The sequence below is a fragment of the Herpailurus yagouaroundi genome, unplaced genomic scaffold (genome assembly GCF_014898765.1).
Source record: "Herpailurus yagouaroundi ecotype Mexico unplaced genomic scaffold, PumYag 194, whole genome shotgun sequence".
Taxonomy (NCBI): Eukaryota; Metazoa; Chordata; class Mammalia; order Carnivora; family Felidae; genus Herpailurus; species Herpailurus yagouaroundi.
The window spans coordinates 7,305,255-7,322,132 of record NW_024412425.1 but is presented as its reverse complement, the minus strand read 5'-3'; the positions used below and the strand labels follow the sequence as shown (position 1 = coordinate 7,322,132).

The window sequence follows — 16,878 nt, the reverse complement described above, 5'->3', positions numbered from 1 at the left end:
GAGAAGGAGAAGGAGAAGGAGAAGGAGAAAATCCCAGGCTCATTCCAGAAGGGAGTGACAGCTTGGGAGGTGCAGGGTAGGGGAGTAGATAGGGATAGTGGCTGGGGCATCAGGATTTTTTCAAAGTTCCCCAGGCAATTTGAATACACAACCAGAGCTGACAAACTCCAATCTAAAAATGTTTGGGCCATCCATTATTGCCTCTGTGAGTGCTGGTTCCTGCCCATGAAGTATTTAAACACAATTCAGTCTCTCACTACAAAAATCCCTCCCTCCACCTCACTTCCCTCAATGTTTCCCAAATCTCTCCTCATGATGCATTACCCTTTATACTTCTTTAATTTGATTTACTAAAACAAAGTTAAGAACTTTTACATCTATGTTCATGAGGGATATTGGACTTTAATTATCTTATACACTTTTTTGTCTGATTTGTAGTATCAGGATCATTCTGGTCTTATGGAATGTGCTGGGAAGCATAATTTCCTCTTCCATTTTCTGCAGATGCTTGTGTAGAACTGGCACCATTTCTTCTTTCAATGCTTGGTAGATCTCACAAGTGAAACTGAATGGACTGAAGGAAGGCTGTTAACTAAAATTCCATTTTCTTTAATAGATATAGGGCTACTCATGCTATCTAATTCTTCTTGAGTAATTTTTGGTGGTTTTGTCTTTTGAGAAATCTCTCTATTTCATTTAAGTCAACTGATTTATTTATAGTTATTTATATATAAATTATACATGTATAATTTATATATAGTTATGTATATATAATTCATATATAGGTACCTATAATATCCCTTTATTAACTTCTTAATATCCGTAGAAAGAGTACTCTCACTTTTGATATTGGTAATTACTGCCTTTGCTCTTTGTTTTCCAGATCAGAATAGCTGGAGATTTACTGACTTTATTCAACTTCTCAGAGAAAATAGTTATTGTTCCATTTATTTTTTTGGATTGTTTTTCTGTTTCCTAGTTCATTGATTTCCACTCTGATTTATATTACTTCATTTCTTCTGCTTACTTTGAGTTTCATTTGCTTTTCTTTTTCTAGTTTCTTAAGCTGAAAGCTGAGGTAATTTGTTTGAGATCTTTCTTCTTTTCTATATATAGATGTTTAGTGCTATAAATTTCCCTCCAAATGCTGTTTTAATCAGCCTCTCACAAGCATTTGTGTACTGTATTTTCATTCCATTCAGCTCAAAATCCTTCCACATTTCTACTTTTATGTATTTTTTGACAAACAGGTTATGTAGAAGCGTGTTGTTTATTTTCCAAATATTGGGACATCTTTCACATATTTGTCCGTTATTATTTCTAACCACTACTGTGGCTGGAGAACATATATTTGACAGTATATGAATCCTTTCACATTCACTGGGTTTATCGTTGCGGTCTAGCACATATTCTGTCTCGGTAAAGCCCCAGTTACAATTTAAATAGTGTGTTCCACTATGGTTTGACAGAAGGTTCTATAGATACTGATCACGGAAAGTTGGTCGGTAGTACTGTTTAAATCTTCTATATCCTTAATGATTTTTCTCTCAACTTCTCTTATCAATAATGAGAGAGCGGGGTGAGATCTCTGATTACACTTGTAAATTTTCCCATTTTTGCCTTGCAGCTCCCTTTCCCTTCACTACGGTCTGGAACCTCTTCCCAGGCAGCGGGCGGGGGCATCTCATTTAGGGATCTCCTAATTTATTTCCCATCTCTTAGGAATCTGGGTCTTCTATTGCCTCATAGTCAATGCAACTTTTCAAATATATATTTTGTCTCTCTTTTTCAGGTAGGAAGATCAGTCTGCACCCTGCTACCCCATCTTGGCTGGAACCTGAAATCCAGGCAGTGACTTTTAACATCTACTTCTTTCTCATCTTTATAAAGTCTCATAAAATCTTCTCCAAGATCTCTCTTGGATGTACTAGTTACTCTCCATTTTCATTGTCTTTTCCTTAGTTCGACTACCAACTATTCCTTCTGATTTGTTACAGCCAGTGGTCCCCAGTGGGTTTTCCTCTACTGGTTTTCCCTTAACCACTTTCCAGTCCATTCATCAGCACCAGAGAGTCCTTTATAAAAGCACAACCACATCATGCCACGGTTTCCACATTTAAATTCTGTAGGGCTTCTGTTCATTCAAAGCCGCCGTAAGAGGATGAGGAGATAAGCCACAGACTGGAAGATATGTCTAGTATCTAATATTTATCTAATCAAGAAATAATTATACACAGAATGTTGAAAGGTTTGAAAACAATTAAAATACAGGAAAATCAACCCCAAAGAAAAATTATTAACCAGCCATTCACAAAAATTACCCCCCCATACCTATGAAAACATGTTCAACCTCCCATTAACCAAGGAAATGCAATTTGAAACTCTAATGATACCTCCCAACACAAGAAGGTATTGGTAAGTCTGACAATATCGAGTGTTGGTAAGATAGAGAGCAACAGAAATCATGAACGCTGCTAGAGAGCATATCATTTGGTACAACCACTCTAGAGAACAACTATATCTGAAAACTTGCATCCCCTAGAAGCCACCAATTCTATTCTTAGGTTTTTAGCCAAGAAGACCTGTTACATAGACAAAAAAGATATGAAGATAAGAATGTTCTTAGCGGTATTGCTTCAAATAGCAAAAGAAACATTTATGGGCCCATCAAAGGGGAATGACTGTGTGTGCGATGAAATATTATGCAGCAGTGAAAATGAACAAATCACAGAAACTGGTACTATTATGGGCGAATCTAACAAACACGATATAGAACAGATACCAGTTACAGAAAATTTCAGGCAATGTAATATCAATTTTAGATAGCCTAGAAGTATGCAAAATACTTTGTTTGCTTAAAGATACATACCTCTTATTGCACAAAAGGGAATGTGAGGTAAAATTAAGAGCTGATCAAGGTGCCTGGGCGACTCAGTCGGTTTAGTGTCTGACTTCGGATCCGATCATGATCTCACGGCTTGTGAGTTCAAGCCTGGCATCAGGCTCCGTGCTGACAGCTCGGAGCCTGGAGCCTGCTTCGGATTCTGTGTGTCCTCTCTGCCCCTCCCTGACTTGTGCCTCGTCTCTCAAAAATAAATAAACATTAAATTTTTTTTTTTAAATTAAGAGCCTTGGGGCGCCTGGGTGGCCCAGTCGGTTGAGCGTCCAACTTCGGCTCAGGTCATGATCTTGAGGTCCGTGAGTTCGAGCCCCGCATCGGGCTCTGCTGACAGCTCAGAGCCTGGAGCCTGCTTCTGATCCTGTGTCTCCCTCTCTCTGCCCCTCCTCCACTCATGCTCTGTCTCTCTCTCTCTCTGTCAAAAATAAATAAACTTTAAAAAAAAAATTAAGAGCCGATCTTAGAAAACACGAGTCAGGAAGAGAGGTAGTGAGATGGAGGGGAAGGGAGCCAGTGAGAGGTGCAGTGTCAAAGCACCTTCCTTGCTGGGTAAGCAGAGCTTAATCCTCCAGAGAAACCCTGTGTCCCAGGATATCTCATCGGAGAGGTGAGGGAGCTGGAGTATTTATGCACCAACTCCCGTCCATATTTGTTTGAGGGCTGCTGGGAGGAGGTATTGATCCCCGGGTACTTTTGGCACACGGTGATGGGGACAAAGTAGACTTTGATGGCCAGAGCAAGTCCTCAGACAAAACAAAAACAACGAAAAAATGCTATTGCTGAAAACTGGGAGTTGATCCCAAGACTGCACTGGAATAGAAAGTGCGGGGCAGAGCGCTGGGAGCTGCGGCTGTAAGTGAGGGGCTAAGAGCAGAAAACCAAGCAAGGGGATGAGAACACAGCATGAAGTACAGTGGTTACTTTTGAGGGACAAGAAGGGATTTTAACCGAGGAGAGACACACAAATGTCCCTGTCCTTTATTCCTGAGGCCAGGAGGTGGGTCCTTGCAGGAAACAGCAGGCACACTCGATTAAGTTTTCAGGGGGCTGTTTACAAAGGTAAGGTCAGGGTGCTGGGACACCACAAGGGCCCTTGGGGTCTTTCCCACCGGCTGAGCTAAAGAGGCAGTTACCAGGAACAAAAGGGCTGCATAGATGGAGCCTGACCTAATCAATCCCTCACTCGCTGTGTCCTCCAGTCTCCTGCTGGGCTCCCCCTGGACGAATTCAAGAGGAAGCCAGTGGGGGGGTGCAGAGGGGTCCACCCACTAGAGCACAGATCAAGCCAACAAGACTCCACCTGGAGGCACAGAGATGTTGAGCCCAGGTGGTGTGGGTCGTATTCTTTTTCATATTCTTGAATGCCTTACATACTGCTGCATACTCGTTGAAAACGTGTCCTTCACGTGTCACATTGCCCGGCACATAAACGCCAAAACCTGATGTGGCTTCCTGGTCTGCATCCCGCCCCAGCCCTTCAGTCTCAGCCAATGTGGGCTCACCGGCTTCCCTTTTGTCGCCACTCTGCTCCTTTGAGATCCTGTGTGTCATCTGTCCTCTCCCGCCTCAGGGTGTCCATGCGTGCTGTTCCTTTGGCGTGAACTCGTTTTCTCAGCCCTAGCTTTGCTCATCCGCTGTTACACCTCAGGCTCCAGTTTCCATGTCCCTGTTCCCTCACACCGCCAAAGTCCAACTGGTGGATACACCCGTGTGTGTGCGTCTCCTTGCTCATTACCCTTTCTTAGCTTGTTTATGAAATCACCAGCATTGGCATCGTGCACCCAATGTCTGTGATCTCCTCGGCTTCTCGGGCAACACAGACAAAATAAGAAACCTGATTTTATTCATCGTATAGTATTTACTGTCCCATCGGAGACTTACACGTTGTTCGAGCCTTGCTCAGAGGGAAAACAGTAACCCTGGTATTGCTGTTGGATTGGACTGGAACAAGTTTGTATTAGTATCAGAAACCCTAGTACTCACACGTCTTGTCCAGGTGTCTCGCCTCAGGATGGCAACACAACCATGCTTATTGAGCCCCAGGGCCTTTGCTCCTTCTCGAATCCAGACGTGTCATCACTGCCCCCAAAAGGAGCAGGGAGCTTGGAAGGTCTCCAGTTACCAAAGCGACACTTCTCAGGGACTCTGGGCTGCCATCAGAAGGCGAAGCATGTGGCTCCGGGAGCCTACAAGAGATCAGGTGACGTACAGACTCAGCAGAACAAATTGTGAAGCCAGAAGGTGAACGCCCACTCTTTTGCGCTCTTCAACCTGATGGAGAATGCGGGAGACAAAGTTTGCACCCTTGACCACAATTCTGCTTGAATATTATGCATCACTGTGGCTAATAGCCTCTGGACATCGGGTCAGCCCTCTGCAATTGTAACCTATGAAAATATATCAGCAGGGGCACCTGGTTGACTCCATCAGTTAAGCGTCCGACTCTTGATTTCGGCTCAGGTCATGATCTCACGGCTCGTGGGATCGAGCCCTGAGTCGGGCTCTACACTGACAGCACAGAGCCTGCTTAGGACAGCACAGAGCTCTGCCTCTCTCTCTCTCTGTGCCCTTCCCCCAACTTACACACAAGTGCAGTCTCTCTTTCTCTCTCTCAAAATAAATAAACATATAAACAAAATATAATAAACTCAAAATAAGTAAATACACAAAGTAAGTGCAAATAAACAAACTCCATTCCACGGAACAAAATGATGGGAGAGTGGGGTAGGGTGGTAGGACTGAGCCAGAGACCCTGCAGGGAGCCAGAGCCTGGGCCCCCTACCCTGGCATCCTTGGAGCCAAATTAGATTCGAGGCAGGCCAGATGGAGGGGCCAAGGGCTGAGCGACGCCCTCGCAGAAAATCCCTGGATTCCCCAGGCCACCAGCAACTTCCTCTGCCAGGAACCCAGCATAACGGGCATCGGGGCACCGATCCACGGGGGCCAGGGTCTGCCACAGGAAGGAACCACTGGCTGACAAAATGGTGATCCTCTCCTCCTATTATAAATCGATACCTGCTCCTTGTAGGAAATTTAGACAATGCGGAAGAGCACTGCAAGGAAACGGATAATTACCCAAAACACCACTTCCCGGGCTTTCCTTCCACCTTTCTTTTTCTTAAGAGTGTGGATCTGCGCGTGTGTGCCCGCACATCGCACCTGCTGTGTGTTGTGGCAGACGTGGCTGCGTAGCGGGCTGGTTTCGCAGGCGTTGCGGTGGGGGTGTGTTCTGTGTGCAGCAGGATTCAGGGCGTGTACGTTGGGTGTGGCCGGCGCGCGCCTGCGCTCTGTGTGCACTGCGCGACTACGGCGGGTGCGGCCACGGTGTTAGTCTGGCAGCGGTCACGTGGTTGTGCGCCTGGGCGTTGTGTGGGGTGAGCGTGCGTAGTTCGCGTACCATGTGTTCTCGGTGTCGTGTACCGTTTCACGCGTGTGCATCATGTGGGATGTGTGGGATGGGTGTGTGTCGTACGCACCGTGCTGCGCGCGCGCGCTTGTGTGTGTGTGTGTGTGTGTGTGTGTGTGCGTGAGACTGGGGGCAGCAGAGTGGGCCGACGGGCTGGGCATTGTAGCCACTTCAGAACTATCCCCTCTTTACGGCTACTGATATGGATCCAGGTATTAAATTGGCAAATACTTTCCTTTAAAAGTAAATAACTGGATTGGAGCATTTAAAAGGAAGTTTATTTTTAAAAAGAATGTAAAGTGAATAATCCTGGAGGAAGTCTGGGCCGCCCGGCGCCAGAGGAACTTTGCATTCCTTCTCTCCTTCTCCATGATTCAGGGATACAAGGTCGGAGTGTTTCTTCCAGAAACTCGGGCTCCGTGACAGGAGGCTACTGCAAGTATTCATAAATGGATCAGATGGAATTAGAGGAGCCCCGCTCTCCTGCCCTCTGAGGAGCCGGCCTAGACGTGGATCACCCTCTGGCCTCCGGGGCGCGGGACCCGTGGGCTCACCTGACTTGGGGCGCCTCCCGGCAGGATGCGGGAACAGCCCCACACCCTGGCTCTGACGCTTGTGTAACTAGTGTCTCCCGAGAGGCCCACAGGCAGCGGGCCTCCTCCCGGGGGGAAAGCCCACCACCCCGAGGATGAAGCAGAACACCCCATCTCCGCCATGCTTCGGCCTCCCCACACTCTTCACCTTTGCACGCAGAGGGGGAGATTGGCTCAGGCCGGTGGGAAAGAAGCCTCGGAGGCCTTGACCTCGGTGTGAACCCAAGGCGCCCTGTGACCGAGCCTCCAGTGACCGGGAGGCCGGGCCCCAACCCCAATGGTGGTGTCCTCCCGGGCCCTCCGCAGACTTCCATAACTGTCACTGGCAAGACCCCGCGGAAAACATTTTGTACGATGTCTGGAAGCTTCCACATTGCTTTTCTCCACACGCATGAACCAACCTGTGCAGGTGATATTTTCATGTTGCCAAGCCAGGGGCCGCATGTGTGTCTCAGGAGGGTTGGCCACTCCGGGGGACGTTGGGTATCTGGAGAGCTGGGTCAGGTGGGTTTACCTTAGAGTTTCTCATGCTTTAACCAGCAGGTGAGCCCTTCCCTAGCATCGCATGGTTGTTAAGGGACAGAACCGACATTGAACGCAGGTGTTGCGATCCCGGCATTCCTGCACCTTCCGTGTGGTCTCCGGGGGGTGCCCTGTCCCCACCTCCCCCGCTTCGGGTGCAAACCTGCACCCACCAAGAGTCCCCAGCTCTGTGGAGACGCTCTCCCTCTGGAGAGCCGCGAGCTGGCCACGCCTTTCCAGGCGGAGATCAATTTCTCTCTCTGAGACAGGCAGGGAACATAATGAATGAACAAGACCTTAAGGACAAAGGAGAGCAAACCATATTTTTCTTTTCTTTCGAGATAAAAATAATATGCCTGCACGTCAGAATCTCCCATGACAGAGCTAATGTCCAGGAGCAAAACAAGAAAAAAAACAAAACAAAACAAAACAAAAAACCCAACCTCCTATTGCTAATGCCAAGGTAACAATGGGCCCCTCTGACGACCAAATAGCCCCCAATCCCTCCCGAGGGGAGCCGAGCCAGGACGCCTAGGAGAGCTCTGGAGGAAATTCTTTTGCTTCATTCTACTACTCTTCGTGAAGTGCGGCCAGAAAATATCTGTAAAAATTAACCTAAAACTTAATGGCTTATGTAAGAATGCCTTAATAAAAATATGTTGGCAAGGTTATTGAACTGTACAGCTACGCCCCTCCCACTCGGTTCTTTTCTGCCTAATTTCTGTCTAAAGCTTATTCAGCAAACCCAAATGCCAATGCTCTCTTTCAATTTCCACTTCTTTGAACCTGCTAATTTACGAATAAGAAAGGATTTATTTGTGTTATTAGCTACATGTAACCTCTTGTCGAAGACGTAGTTTTAAATACTGAAATCCTGAGATGCCCCGAGATCCACCAAATATCTGAAGAATGACTTTGATTTTTTTTTTTTTCCTGCGAGCTGTGTTTGATTTACATCAATTAGGGCCTCCACATAAGGTATCATATAACAGGAAGGCTAATAACCCAGAAATAACCTCATTAAAAGAGACAGCATATCAGTCTAAACAGAATGAACTCTAAGCAGAAAAATTAGTGACCTGGAAAGTAACAGGAAGAGGTAATGGCGGCACCAAGAAAAAATACATTCCCGTTAGCGAGTCAAAGGAGAAATCACCAGCAATAAAGTAAAAATACAATAGAAGCAGAAGCGGAACATTTTTTTTTAATGTTTTTCATCTATTCAAATCCTCGAACATGCAATTTATTTTCCCCCAGTCAAAAATAATCTCCGAAATCATGCGTGTGTTCCTTGTAGGCTGGAACCCGGAGACTCCGCACCCCGCCCGCTCACGTGTTGGGCAGACTGACCACATCTCCATGGCCCAGCAGGCTCTGGGGCTCTGGGTTTTCCTGCCATCAAGGACAGTTTTGCAGGTTGGCAAACCTCTCTTTGACCATGACCCACCTGATGCCAGTTCGCACCAGGTCTTTTCCCCACGCCGGGCTCTATTCTATGGCCCAAACCATCAGAGCAGCAAAGTTCTCCCCTCGGCCCGGCCATACAGGCTCCCAGCGACCTCCTCTGGATTCCCACACTACGGGAATTTTACAAATAAAAAGTTTGCCAAGAAAATGATTACATAAAGCCTCACACATGTGGTTTGGGGAAAGAAAGAATGAACGAACAGGAAGAAGGAAGGAAGGAAGGAAGGAAGGAAGGAAGGAAGGAAGGAAGGAGAGAAAGAGAGAAAGGAGTTGTTTCAGAGGCAGGGTATTTCTAAGTGTAAGAATTGGAAGGAGGAGCTAGATATGCCACCCTTGAACTAGTAGTGTGTTAGCCCCAAATAACCCACTCTGGGCCACCTCCAGGGCCTCTGGGCATTGGGACCAATAAGGACATTGAGTCCCTGGTCATTGAGTCCGAGTCGTTCCTCCCCCACCCCACCCCTCTCTGGCAAGTGGGTCCATTAGCGTTCAGAGTGCTGGGCCCCCCAGGAGGAGACCTGATCTGGGAGTGAGGTGGGAGAGACAAGGAAAGGGTGAGAGTGGACGACTCTCTGAAAAAGTCTGACAGGAAACCTGCTGCTTCCTGCCGTCAATCCCCTGGCTCCCCCGGCTCCTCTGTCGCCTGGGGAACCATGCAGGCAGATGGGCATGTAACCATTGGACACGTGGCATGGACCCCAGGGTCGGTACATGGCTTTGAGGTCACATCCCCCTTTCCTTCCCCAGGTGAACCCTCTAATCAGTGCCCCCCAGCTTGCCCACACAAGCCCAGCACAGCCTTCTCTCCTTTGTCCTCATGCCCTTTCCTGGCCCCGCTGTCCTCAGCCAGAACCTTCCTTCCTGGCCTCCCATCCTCACTGACAAAGCATTCAAACACCAGCTCCCCTTCCTTCCTGACGGCATGGGCCAACAAGCTCTCCGTCACTTCCAGCCTCACCTCCTCCCTAACCCCGGAATCATGGGATCCCTCCCTTTTTTTAATCTGTCACTGTTGTGGTTGTTGTCATTCCTTAACTATTCCCGAACGATGGCTAAAGCAAACCCTGCTTCTCTAGGACAGGGACCATGGACTTGGCTGCCTGCACGGGCCAGGAAGGGAGCTCAGAGCAGGAGCCTGAGTGAGGATAGAGACAATGCAGGGGCTCAAGGGGGCCAGCTGTTGCCATGTGGCGAGGTTGGACCAATGCGGCCCAATGTTCCCTTTCACAAAAAGAAAAAAGAAATTGAAACAAGTCACTAGGGTTTGTTTTTTTTTTTTTTTTTTTTTTTTTTTAATGTCCTAGGATTGGCAACCAATCCAATAGAAGTTTGATGCATCGGTTGGCCAACCAGTCTGCTGGTGGCCAGCCCAGCCCTTGGCCTGTAGGCTGTGTGCTCCCTCCCAGCAGTTGGAGGGCAGCTCCTTGCGGGCGGTAGGCGCCCACCTCTCCTACAGCCCACACGGCTGTGGCCCAGGGCTGGGAAGACGTCACAGGCTGGGGACAAGCTGGGGTCATCTTGCGCCTCATCTCCCAGGAGGAGACAAGGCTTCCTCCCCATGCTCCCACCCTGAGGGTGGGGCCATCTTGGCTTTTCTCACAGCATCATTAAGGCAAAGAAAACAACCATAAAGTGTTTCATTCCACTCTGAGGAGTGTCAGAAGAGCTAAGAGCTTCTTAAGTAGATTCCTTCCAAGCCATTTGGACCCCTTCTATAAATAAAGCTTTAGACAATTTCGGAAAAGCATATTTATTTATCTGATGGATCACAACGGCTGCTTCGGAGCCTTTAGCCCTGTGGTGTGTTCCTCAAGCACTTAGCTCCCCTCCACCTAGTTAGGCCTCTTTCTGGGCAGCAAAAATGAAGGTTAACCCCTTGGATGAGCAGTCAGTCCTCCTCACAGAGGGCCTCGCTCCGATCCGAGCCATTAACACGGAGGCGGCAGCAGATGCCAAGGGGGAAATTATTAATAAGCAGTGGCTGAATGACTCCAAGCCAGTGAAAACATTTCAAAAGTGGCTAACGGCTAAAGGAAAGGGGCGGAAGGAAGGGAGGAGGAAACCACTGTGTGTTTTTCTCAAAACAGAGGGGGGGGCGTGGGGAAGAAAGAAGAAAGAAAAGGGAAGGAAAGAAAGAGGAAAGAAGAACAGGGAGACGTGGACACGCGACTACGGGTTTCACCTGCCCCGATTTCTGGCACCACAAGCTTTCCTTGGGTCAAATTGTGTGGAGGAAAAAGCCTTCTCAGCCTCAGCTCTATCAATATTGGGAGGCTGGAAGGTTCTTTGTTGTCGGGGGCTGTCCTGTGTATTTTTAGGACGCTTTGCAGCATCCCTGGCCCTCTAGATGTCGGTCGCAGCCCCCTCTCCCGGAGGGACAACCAAATGTCTCCGGACGTGGACAAATGTCCCCTGGGGAGCAGAATTGCCCCTGGTTGAGAACCACTGGACAGACTTACAGATAAACTCGAAAAATGAGTGCAGAAAAAAAAATAGTGCACCCAGAGCCTTGGAGAGAGCTGACCTGGGTTCAAGTCCCAGCTCCACCACTTCCAGGGGGACCGTGATCAAGTTATTTCACATTTGGGTCTTGATTGTCTCATCTGTAAAATGGGATGATACTTCGCATGCCAACCACATAAGGTTTTTGCGAGAGTGATAATATTTTTTTTTTCAACGTTTATTTATTTTTTGGGGCAGAGAGAGACAGAGCATGAACGGGGGAGGGGCAGAGAGAGAGGGAGACACAGAATCGGAAACAGGCTCCAGGCTCTGAGCCATCAGCCCAGAGCCTGACGCGGGGCTCGAACTCCCGGACCGCGAGATCGTGACCTGGCTGAAGTCGGACGCTCAACCGACTGCGCCACCCAGGCGCCCCTAGAGTGATAATATTTTTATGTCACGTCCTTAGCACAAAGTTGACCACGCAATAAGAGATCAGATATCACTCACTATTACTATAATCATTATCATCATCATATGCAAATGGTCTCTGTCACAATCTAAAATGCTGTTTCCTACCCCACCAGCCAGTCCTCCTACATCACGAAAGGCCTCTGCTGTGTCGGAGATTAATTAGTAATACCAGCCCCTCCCTCTCCTATTCCACCAAACAAAAATTATATTCCACAAGGGCCTGCCGCAGACCCTCAAAATGTTTGCTTCAGCCGTGTAATTGTCAGTTGCCAGAGACTGGAATCAACTCTTAGAAGAAGAATATTCCAGAATGCTTTGGGTCAGCGCCACCTTCCAGAATCATAAAGGAAGGCTGTGGAACCAGGCTCAACAAAGGGCAGGAGCAGGGCGGATCTGGGGGCTTAGTAGCAGGGACTACCCCAAGTTTCTGTGAGGGCATGGCCTTTGGAAATAATTTGTTGCCAATGTTTTCCTTTCGGTCTTGAGTAGCCCTGCTCAAGTTTCAAAATCCCAGGAAAGAATGTAATTGGCTAGGCTGAGGCCACGTGCTCACCCTGGGCCTGGATGGGATACAGGACCCTTTGATAACAGACCTACTAAGACCATACCCAGTGAGGACAGGGCACGGGTCTTTTCTGGAAGGCAACCGGAGAGTTGTTACCCTCTGAAAAACAACAGTACAGCGAGGACTGGATGGGAAAAAGCAACACATGTTTGCCATACTCCGTACCCAAGGACGCACCCCGCTGCCCTTTGCTGGGACAGCAGCTGTGTATTCCTTGGCCCGGAAAACAGAAGCACTCCACCCAATCAGGATTCACTTTACGCTTCATCAGGACCTCCCAAATAAAACCCCAGCCTTGGAATGGCCTGACAGCCCATCCAAGCAGGAGGCGTGGTCAGAGAAGGTGCCAGGCTAAGGCTCCCACTTCCTCCTGGCCGACCCAGAAGGCTGGACACGCTGCTGTCTCCCCAGTACGGCTGCCCAGCGCCCTTCCATCCGTCGTGTTCTGAGACCACGTTCATGTCCTGTCCTCACTTCCTCACAGAGGGATGAAGCACGGCCTGTCCACTCAGCTTCCTCCCAACGCCACCCACACTTCACTCTCGTCTCCACATAGGAAAAGGAGACTGATGAAACCACCCCTGGAAATAAGTCCCTGGAGCTGATTAATCCCCGGCCCCCTACAGGAAGGAAACCCACGGAGGTGCACAGGAAGCAACATGGCCTCTGTGGGGGCCGCAGCTGAAGTCGAGCTAAGTGCGGGTGGGGGCTGGCAGGTTTGGAACTATTGATTTGTCAAGACGTGAAACGCAACCTGAGAGGCATCTTTCTGCTGAGGTTACCACTTATCCCGGAAGATGCTCTTGGCACTGAAGCATGGCATGAAAGCTTCCCTTAGATGGCAGAATATGGGATATGTTAGACACGCGGAGAGAGTAACTTGGCACCCGTGATTTATTAATATTTTAAACGTGAAAGGCATGCGTTCCAGGCCTTACTCATTGCTTGCTGGAGAAGAATCCAGGTAAACAAGTTCACTCTGAAAACAGAACCTCACCTTTATGTCTTGTTCCCTCATCAGATAATGCTGGCGAACTAACAATTTGGATATAAGTACTCCCGTGTCTTTCCAACAAGAGAAGGCGTATCTGTGGTTTCTCCATCACGACGCCCTTGGGGACAAAACTTAAATTATAATTTTATTAACGGCACACAGAAGAGATTGGATCAATTTTTCCATAGACTCAGAATCTGGCAGTGAAGAGATCAGACTGAAAAGTTGAGGAAGAAGAAAAAAAGTAAACTGGGGACACTTTGTTCTTCACACAGAGTGTTTTCTACTCAGATCAATCTGAAAGAGAAATAAAAATAATCAGAGGTCGGGGCACCTGGGTGGCTCAGTCTGTTAAGCGTCCGACTTCGGCTCAGGTCAAGATCTCGCAGTCAGTGAGTTCGAGTCCCGCATCGGGCTCTGTGCTGACAGCTCAGAGCCTTGAACCTGCTTTGGATTCTGTGTCTCCCTCTCTCTCTCTGCTCCTCCCCCACTCACGCTCTGTCTCTGTCTCTCAAAGATGAATAAATGCTAAAAAAAAATAAATAAATAAAATGCATAAAAATAATCAGACGTCATTTGGTGGGCAGATTCCAGCTCTGGGAGTCCCTGTGATTTGCTCAAAGGAAACCTGTCCCTTCCACTTGCCCTTTGCGGAGACGGCCTGGCCTGTGTGTACCCACATCAGTGAGTACAGGGACAAGAACAGACATCGCGTAAGGCTGTGGCCTCCAGCCCCACCTGTTATTAGAATCTCATGGTGAATACTGAAGAGATCGGTCATGACAACCAAAAGAAAAAAATTCCAGCCGAACTTCAATAATTTTAGCCAAGAGGAGTGAAAAGTCAGGCACAAATCAGTCACTTCAAGAATCAGTTTGCCTTGCCTTGGTTTTTTTTGGTTGTTTTTTTTTTTTTTTTTAACTATTTTTATCGGACTGTAGCAGAATCATCTAAGATCCTCGAGGGCCTTCGAAGACCATCTACTGCCAGACCGTCTGCTGAAAGGAGGTGCCGTGTTAAGAATAATATTTAAAAAGAACAGCTGACACCGTATTTCATAATTCGATTTTGCATGTCATACATACGCTCCAAATGCATTGGATGGTTGGTTCCGGACCTTGGGGCTGGGGTCACTGAGGCTGCAGGTAACTCTCTCCCCACATTCTCTCTCTGAGGACAGAAGAAGAGAGCCCACTGGAGAATGTGGGCTGGGAACACTTCCGTCTTCCTCCCTGGTATGCACTTGGAGACAGCATCCATTACAGCTGGCCCCACTGTCCACCCCGGGTGACACCTGCTTGCCGCCAGGCCGCCACCGCTGCGTGCTGGAGTCCCGTGGCCTCCGCTCTGCCCAGCATCCGGTCCCGATGGCTGCATTCTGGAGACATTGTAGATGAGTGAGTTAAGCCGCCCAAGAGGCATCAGCCAGCAGCCAGGGACAGAGCTGAGGACAGAGGGGGCTGAGACCCTCAGAGGCAGGAGAGAACAGCCACCAGCCATTTTCATCATGTTCCGTCATCTGTAAAATGGGGATAATCATCCACGATATCATCACAGGAGGGCCAGCCGGTGCGGGGGCTCCGCGTGTGCGTTCCACACGCACATCTGGGCCGCCAGCACGTGGGATCCCGTGGTGGGTTTTGCCTTGAACATACAGCCGATTCAGACTAACTGTGAAGCCTGATTCACCCAGACCGTGCCTTGACACCCAAGCTGGGAGATCCCCTGTGTCTCTGCATGTGGCGAGGTCGCCTCAGATTTTCCTGGGGTCTCCCCAGTGAGCTACCTCTGGGTAACGGATGCTACCTCTCCGTTCCGATCTGTGTGTGTCGTGGAAAGAGAAATCAACTCGAGGCCAGAGGGAAAGAATGGGCAGTGGGGAAGGCCTCCCAGAGGACAGGCGGGGCTCGTCCACACTGTGTTCCCACGGGGCAGGTGCTCATGTCCACAGAGTGTGCACGCCTCCACAGAGCATGTGACCCTCTCACGAGTGCACCTCCTTTGTCACCTGTGTCTGACACTCACCATGTGCCCCGTAAACACGATAGAAGTGGCAAATGGCAGCCTGAAAACCAAATCTAGCCTGACTCCGCATTCTCTCGGGACAGCCAGGACTTGTAGGCATTCTATTTGCCTGTCTCCCCTGTCGGCTTCCCCTGGATCTTTGCCATGGCCCAGGTAGGCACTGGCGTTTGCTACCCTGGGAATAAGTAAGGGAAAGCATAGGATTCTGCAGTGGAAAGTAGGATTCTGATAAGGAGAAATAAATACGGAGGCAGAGCAGATGGGAGGAAAGCAGGAATGAAAAGTTCAAGGTTAAGGGCACTCCCTGGTGTGCTTGGCAATGGAGGGAAGTCAGCTCTGGGCTGCCATGAAGGAAAGAATGTGCCCGAGCAGGGAGGTGAGGGTCTGGTTATATGCAAGTTATTATGTTTCTTCTGATATGCATTAAAATGAAAATATTACCACAAAAGCCCACATGCTCCCACCTGAAAGCACTTAACCCACTGAACCAAGGATCTGGGCTCCACACAGGGACGACGTACTCCTTAGTCTTTCTTTGGTCGAAAAGCAAGACGATGGGGGGCCTGGGTGGCACAGTCACTTAAACATCTGACTCTTGATCTCAGCTCAGGTCATGATCTCACAGTTCGTGAGTTCGAGCCCCACGTCGGGCTCTGCCCTGATGGTGTGGAGGCTACTTGGGATTCTTTCTCTCTCTCTTGCTCCTCCTCTCTGCCCTTCCCCTGTTTGTGTTCTTTCTCTCCTTTCAAATAAATTAATAGACTTTAAAAGTATATATTTTTTAAAAAATTGTTTCTAAAAGCAAGACCGTGACAAAGCCTTTTCCCATGAGCTCCAGTTAGAAACTCCTCGGGCATCACTCTGAAGCCACTTAAATAAAGCCACTTTTTTTTTTTGGCAAACAAATCAGCATTGATGAATGGGTGTGCCTTTTCTCAGCTCTCCGAGTCTGGGATGTAGAATCTCTTTTTTGACTTTTCATCTCTCAATCCCACTGAGTCTCCAATTGTGTTTATTCTTCTGAGCCGTTCTCCCTTCTCCCAAGTCCTTCTAAACCTTCTCTGCCGACCTGGGCATCACGAGTGGGGTGGGCCAATATCACTGAAGTTCAGCCTGGCATCCACTGAACTCATTCTGAGTAGACTATGGAGCCCGACCTCTGGGCTCAGAAGCCAGCCCTACGACATACCTGTGTGATTATAAACATACTCGTTAGCTCTCTGTGCCCCAATTTCGTTATCTGTAAAAGCGGGATGATAACACCGTCTCCCTGATAGAGTCGTCGGGCCCAGTTAAATGAGTTATTGCGTGCAAACACTTAGAACAGTGCCTGGAACGTAAAAACACTCACTATATGTGAGCCATCCTTACAGTTATCACTTATTATTACATCCCACTAAATAGATTTCTCTCCCAAGTACCTCACCCTTCAAAATTCTCAAGTTCGAGCGCCTCCCTCCTTGTCCGAGACCCAGTTTTGCTATTTCTTCG

At 48.5% G+C, this 16,878-nt stretch overlaps 1 long non-coding RNA gene across 1 annotated transcript; it reads right to left on the bottom strand.

The window, feature by feature from the left end:
• Positions 1–4,216: 4,216 nt before the first annotated feature.
• LOC121011408 (uncharacterized) lies at positions 4,217–6,217 on the bottom strand. Its single transcript, XR_005781610.1, has 2 exons — positions 6,059–6,217; positions 4,217–5,170 (listed from the first exon to the last, which is right to left on the bottom strand). It is a non-coding gene; the product is annotated as an uncharacterized LOC121011408 (long non-coding RNA).
• Between the last annotated feature and the right edge of the window lie 10,661 nt (positions 6,218–16,878).